Consider the following 7,332-nt stretch of genomic DNA (forward strand, 5'->3'; position numbering starts at 1 on the left):
TTCGGAGCTAATTCACTAGCGCCTGTCTTTCCACATTCTTGACGAGTACTGCCTGTCCGCCATGACAGGTGTCCGTCGCGGCTCTTCTGGGAAGCTGTGGGTGCCTTCCCGGCGATAGCCCACGACAAAGGGGGGGGGAGGGAAAGAATGTCGTCTTCACGGTTTCGCATAGCGTCGGCTGTGGTACGGCGCGCTCTGGCCCGCTGACAGCTCCCTTGTCCTGGAATGTAACCGGAAATTGGGGGGGATAAAGCCTGTTTCCCCGGGGCGGCGGCGGGACCGGTTTTTCTGGTCGTCACTCAAAGAGCATGGCTGGGTAATTGATGATGCCGCTGTCACGGGTCTCCGTCTACGCCGCGCCGTCGAACGTGGATCCTCGTAGCACACACGGAATGTGTGTGCTACGAGAAAAAACAACCGTGCCGCCGGTGGGATCCGAACCCATGACCTCCGACTATCGCGTCCGGTGCTCTTGTTTTTTCTGCTGGTTTATAAATAATTTTCTTTAAAGGCAATTGATTGGCACTAGAAATTTAAAAAAATTGAAAAATTCCACTATGCACCTGGGTTTTCGGTGACTGTTGGTTTCCTTAATATATATATATATATATATATATATATATATATATATATATATATATATATATATATATATATATATATATATATATATATATATATATATATATATATCATCAGCCTGACTACACACACTGGAGGGAAAAGGCCTCTCCCATGTCTCTCCAATTAACCCTGTCCTTTGCCAGCTGCGTCCACCCTTTCCCATCCCTGCAAACTTGCTAATCTCATCCGCCCACCTAACCTTCTGCCGCCCTCTGCTTACGCTTACTTTCTGTTGAAATCCACTCTGTTACCCTTTAGGACCGGCGGTTATGTTTACCTTCGCAGTACGTATCCTGCCCAAGCCCATTTCTTCCTCTTGATTTCGACTAGGATGACAATCACCCGCGTTTGTTCTTTCACCCACTCTGGCCGCTTCCGGTCTCTTAACGTATACACCTATCATTTTCCTTTCCATGGCTCGCTGCGTTGTCCTTAACTTAAGCTGAACCCTTTTCATTAGTCTCGACGTTTCTGCCCTCAGGCGGTATATATATATATATATATATATATATATATATATATATATATATATATTATATATATATATATATATATATATAATATATATATATATATATATATATATAATATATATATATATATATATATATATGACGAACGTAGGTTGCATTGGCTCCGCAGGACAAAGGTTTAAGAGAAGTGGGCACTTCTATAGAGACATTTATTTATTAACGTTTCGACCGCGGTGCGGTCTTCTTCAGGACTGAAGAAGACCGCACCGCGGTCGAAACGTTGATAAATACATGTGTCTCTTTAGAAGTTCCCATTTCTCTTAAACCTATATATATAATATATATATATATATATATATATATATATATATATATAATATATATATATAGAGAGAGAGAGAGAGAGAGAGAGAGAGGCTAAATGACAGTGACATCTGAATTAATGGCCATGAGCTCGCGGAGGGCTTCGAAATATGACTCTTTTTGAGCCTTGAGCATGGGCGCAAACTATAAATAAACAATTATTAGATTATGAAACAAAAAAAATCGGTGAATGCATTTAAGTGTTTGTTTATATTGAACGCTTCATTTGGTTTAGGTGATTAGTTGTGCTGGAAAGCTGTTCATGGCGCTGAGCGAAGCGACGAGTTAATCTAGGTATTGAGGAGCGCGATCACTCAGCGTGGTCTGAGCAGAAAAAACCGTAGCGTAAATAAAAGGTTGCTCTAAGAAATCCCGATGTTCCAATTGTGGACTTCCCTTCGTTTCTGTTGTTATCCTCATACAATCGCACATTCCTACACTGGGGATCGGCCAAGAACTAGGGCTCAAGGAGAGTTTTTCAGGTGTATTTTTTTCATGGACTAAACTTCGCATCTCGATGCACTCCCTCACCCTCAGCGCTCTTCTCGTCGTCTTTGTTCTCCAACCACCTGTTTGCTGCAACCAAAATAGGTATCGCGAACATATGAGGCGACGACGTATTATATCCTACGATAAGAGCGTGCACAGTGAGAACGAAACAATTGATGCCGAGTTAATCACGTGGCAGATAGACGTCACAGAACAGCATTTCTGATTTAGATATAAACCGGCAGCCCAAAGGAGAGCCACTGACTCGGTAAATGAGCTTAATGCGATGGGTGCGAATTCTACGCAGCACGGGTTTCTGCATGCTGGCCCTGTTTGTGGTAACGGAAAACTGCTGGGGCAGAATCGTTCCTCTGTGGGGGGTTCGCCGTTGGGTAAGTTGAATTAATGGTTTTTGATTTAGAATGTTATTGGCGCTGCAGTCTAGTCACTTAGTGCAATGCACTGCAGAAAACATTACCTAGCAGATCACAAAGGTTGCGACGGACACCTGTGGTACCATGAAGTGATAAGGTGAATGACAATAAAAAAACAGCTCAAAAGGCGGTCAGAACGGCTGTTAATACGAAGTCCGAACGTATGGTTTGCATGTTTAGGTAGCAAATGTGTAGTTAGTAAACAAATAGCTCTGCGTCGCCTGAAGAGTCTCGAATCAAACGGTGTACTCATGCGGAGTGCACAATTGTGCATAACATTTACGTAGGCATTTGTTAAAGGCAAAGCACAGACGAAGCTTGACTTGCCCGTAACAGTGCAATGCGTTAGCATTAGAGATTCGCCTCTCGCATGCACTCCTATTTCACCTAGGTTGAGGTTACACGCCCATATATGCGGAAATGCCTCTTTACTAACTCTGTCCGGCCACCAGTCAGCTGTCAAGCACAGCTAGCATTAGAAGAATTTTACAAAGGGGTTGCGTGATCTTTTCTTTTTTTTTTCTTTTTGCGGTGTTATGCGATAAGCTTTGATAAAATGGTGTCATTGTGGGTGGCACAGCGCAAATTAGACCCCGCACAAAAGCAAGAAGACAGCGCACAGGAGCGCTGACTCGCAAAAATTTCTTTTATTATTGAGAACAACAAACATTTATACTTGATAATCACAAGACAGGACAAAGCATCGAGCACTTCGAGAAGTAAAATCAAGAAAGTGCATCTATCACCACTCATCTGCCGCGTGGCGAAGTCCGATCAAAAGCATACCCCTTCCTTCCCTCTCAGCCCACATGATTACCCGTGGGCTAAACAAATCGTAAATCATCTAGAAATGAAACCTCTTCATCAACCAACAAGGTTTTATCAACCAAGAGGAAGGCTGGCTGACACACTGTGACTGCTTATTTCTCATGAAATAAGCTTCCATTATTGCCCTGGTGGTCTAACGAGCTGCTGAATGGTTGCTGTAAAGTCGTAATTGATGCCGTGGTCGGATTTTCACGAGCCATGAGTAGAGAATTGTGTGTGAACTGCGATTTTCTGATAAACAATATGCCGCATATAATTTTTCTGTGTGGTGTGACATTGTGCTCTATTATTTTCCAAATGGGTCATTCCACGCCAAACGTCCCAGACGTTGCGCTCGACCTTCTCAACACGTCCCAGACGTTGCGCTCGACCTTCTCCAATTAAAAAAAATTCATGCAAACTTATTGTAATGTGCGTAATGAATGTGCGTAATATTTTTGCAGAAAAAAAAACTTATTCTTGAGATGAGGGCAGTTTGAACATTTAGAATAGGCGTGAAACGAGGCACTGCTCAATAATTAATAACACGTTAAAATTTTAAGAAAATACTTCAAAAATTTTCATATTGACATTTGCACAGATTCTGTCTTTTCATATAATTCGGAGGATGCAGCTTTACACGGCATAAATAGTTTTAAAAAATCGAAAAATGTATGAAAATGTACCATTTTTGCCGTTTTTGTTTTAAATATCAGCTTGCTCTCGGAAATTTGCAAATAGCCCTTTTGTTCTTCTAGATGTCTAGTGCCTATAATATATGTTACATGTGATGAAACTGCGCACACCAAAGTAAAAAAAAAAACAGTGCATTTTGAGCCAAGAACACTCGTTAATTTCACCTTAGGAGTTTCAAGTAAAAATACAAACAATAATAGGTTTTGTAGAACGATTTATTCCATCTCATTGTTGAAAATTTTCTTGAAGTAGTTTTTGTCTAAAGCGAGAAAAGATTTTTTGATGTTGAGCCCTTGGGCCACAAGTTGCGTCGTCTCTTAACGCCTCTTCACCGCAGAACACGGAACCTGGCATAGTATGACACTTATGGCAAGATGATAACTTCGCTTGCATTTTCAGGGCTGGAGGAGCAAAAGGAGATATCGCGCTGCTTTCGGCGGATGGCATCCAATAAACAAGATCGCTTTCGCTTTCGAAGTTCGAACAGACCCGCTTTCGTGCGGGGCGGCCAAGAGAAAAAAAAAAGCAAGGGTATTCAACGTGCTGTCTCGCATGGACCACGAGGAGGGATGACCAGCTGGCATGGCAGGCGTATCACAAGGGATTTATTTAAAGCCGAAAAGATCGCGGAGAGGGCGCACCTAGGAACGAACGTGAATGTGCGAAGTGCCCGCCGCTGAGGCGAGTAACGCGAGACGAGCTGGTGGTGAACGCAGCCCGCTCGCCCATAGGTCCGCCGCTCGCATGTAAGTGCTTCGCCAGTATAGTGGCTCGTTTTCGGTGGAGTATTAATGCAGATATTGCCCTGAATAAATGTAATACAACAAGTACATCACATCGGAAACAACCAGGCATGAGCCTCTGATGGCCACAAGGGTCAGGTACTAAGTGGTGCTGCTGCGTCGCGTATTCTTTCAACACCCGATCGTTCTGGTCATTTCCAGATCGGCGTCTCACAAGCTCTGATGCTCGTGATTACAACTGTCATGGCTCCGACAAGAATGACTGACTACGACAGAGTCACACAAAACAACTAGCTCACTTGGGAATGTGCCGCCCTAGCAACGTTAAGAAAAAAAAAATGGCGGTGGTTTATCTCTGGTCAAACCTGGAGTGACGCGACAGCTGCAGCTGGCCGAGTGGAACTTGCTCAGTTGAATTGCGAAGTCATTCGTCCGCCGCTGCGTTTCTCTGGGCGTTCCTTCTTCATCTTCGGCCCACTTGACCCGGCGCATGCGCACAGCTGTTGCAGCTCCTTTTCGCCGGCGTGCCGCGCCGCCGGCAGCAGCAGTTGCTCCGCATCATGTGACGAACCATATGGCAAGCGACGGCGCCGGCAGCTTCTCCGCACCACATGACCAACCACGTTACAGCGTGGCGGCGCAGCCACGGGGTGTTGGCGCAGCCACAAGGTGGCGGGACCGCCACTGCTGCGGCGCCGCCACGCTGAAGGCTCGAAATGCTACCGTAATGTAGCTATCGCTACAAAATCTTTTCCCACGAATACCTGTTCGACTACTCAATGTCCTCATGTTTTCCTGCAGTGCAAACCTCACTTAAGAACAAGAGCTACACCTTTCGCGTGGCTGCAGTGTCGGCAGTGTCGTGCTCTGCGGTGAAGAGCCTTTAAGAGACGATGCAACTTGCGGCCCGAGCGCTCGAATTCAAAAATTCTTTGCTCGCTTGAAACAAAAATTACCTCGATGATATTTTCAGAAACGAAAGGGAATAAACAGTTTTACGTAACCCGCTATTGTTTACATTTTTACTTGGATGATCTCAAGGCGAAATTAACGAGTGTTTATGGCTGAAAGCCCAGTTTTTGCAACATAAGTATTTTTTTTTTACTTCTGTGTACGCAATTTCATCACCTGTAACATTTATTATAGGTACTAGATATCGAGAGGAACAAAACGGCTATTTCTGAATTTCTGAGAGCAAGTTGATATTTAAACCAAAAAACTACAAAAATGATACATTTTCATACTGTTTTTCGATTTTTTAAAAATATTTATGCCTTGTAAAGTCGCATGCTCCGAATTATATTTAAAGACATAATCTGTGAAAATGTAAATGAAAAAACTTTTCAGGTGGTTTCTGAAAATTGGTACTTGTTATTAATTATTGAGCAGTGCCTGGTTTCTCGCTTTTTCTGAATATTTAAACTGCCCTCGCCTCACAAATAAATTTTTATCGGCAAAAATATTTCAGGCTTTCATTACGCACATTACGATAAGTTTCCGCGATTTTTTTTTTTTGAACAAATTGGAGATGGTCGACGGCAACGCCTGGGACGTATGGCGTGGAATGATCCAAATAGCAGAACAATGAAAGGACACATTACAACGTCACTGTATTCTATTTGTAGGCGTTTATACGAGTATGCTTTGAAAAATGCGATGAACAAGCATGAACATGACAGGCTCAAATGCCTTCCTCAGATAATGAATTTAGAAAAACAATAAGTGCTGTCATCTCATTCATCTTCGGTCTAATTTTCATTGCACTACTGCATTTATTCTTCGGTCCTGTATTTGGTCGCTCTTGTTAACGACTCAGTATGAAACGTCCTCAACAAACGGCAGACGGAGACAACAATTTCTTCATGAAAATTGGTGCCGACTCTACTGTGTTCTGTTCCAGTTCGATGACATGAGTTCGATGACCTTGTTTTACCCAAAATATTAACCATATCACTCCGGTGCATTAGGAGTGAAGAAAAATTAAACATGCTTTGCTATGCGGCAACGCACGGTTACTATTGAGGTGAAGCGCACTCTCGGGGGCATCTGGCTTATACTACCCGACCACCTAGAATAATTACGATGACTCTTACGAAACACTGCCCACCTGTGAGTGTACATGCTTCAAAAAGGCATTTTGGTCTCAACCTAGATGATGCCGTCCGCGGAGGGCTTCGTAATGAGTTATATCATCTGCACTGTCACTCCAAGCGCATGGACTTTTTTCCATATCTCCTTCATTATGATGCGCAGAATATAACCAACCCCTATATATAGCCTTCATTTATTACGAGAAAGAAATTGACTCAGTGGAAATCTCAGCAGTCATACAGAAATTGCGGAATCAGGCTGTAGAAGAGCCGTATGTCAAAATACTGGAATATATATATCGCAACTGCACAGCTACCATAGTTCTCCATAATGTCAGCAAGAAAATTCCAGTATGGAAGGGCGTCAGGCACGAAGACACGATCTCGCCAATGCTATTCACCGGCTATTTGGAGGAAGTATTCCTAGGCCTGAATTGGGAACAGTTGGGGATAACAGTTAATAGAAAAGACCTTGATAATCTGCGATTCGCTGATGACATTGTCATGCTAAGCACTCCGGAGGTGAACTGCAAATCGTGATCAATCAGTTATACAGGCAGAGAAGAACGGTAGGTCTAAAAATTAACATGTAAAAGCCAAAGTAACGTCCAAC

At 43.2% G+C, this 7,332-nt stretch overlaps 1 long non-coding RNA gene across 1 annotated transcript; it reads left to right on the top strand.

The window, feature by feature from the left end:
- Positions 1–2,205: 2,205 nt before the first annotated feature.
- Positions 2,206–5,594, top strand: LOC144136566 (uncharacterized). Its single transcript, XR_013315633.1, has 2 exons — positions 2,206–2,341; positions 4,831–5,594. It is a non-coding gene; the product is annotated as an uncharacterized LOC144136566 (long non-coding RNA).
- Positions 5,595–7,332: the final 1,738 nt, after the last annotated feature.

This window comes from Amblyomma americanum, chromosome 6, assembly GCF_052857255.1.
Source record: "Amblyomma americanum isolate KBUSLIRL-KWMA chromosome 6, ASM5285725v1, whole genome shotgun sequence".
Classification (NCBI taxonomy): domain Eukaryota; kingdom Metazoa; phylum Arthropoda; class Arachnida; order Ixodida; family Ixodidae; genus Amblyomma; species Amblyomma americanum.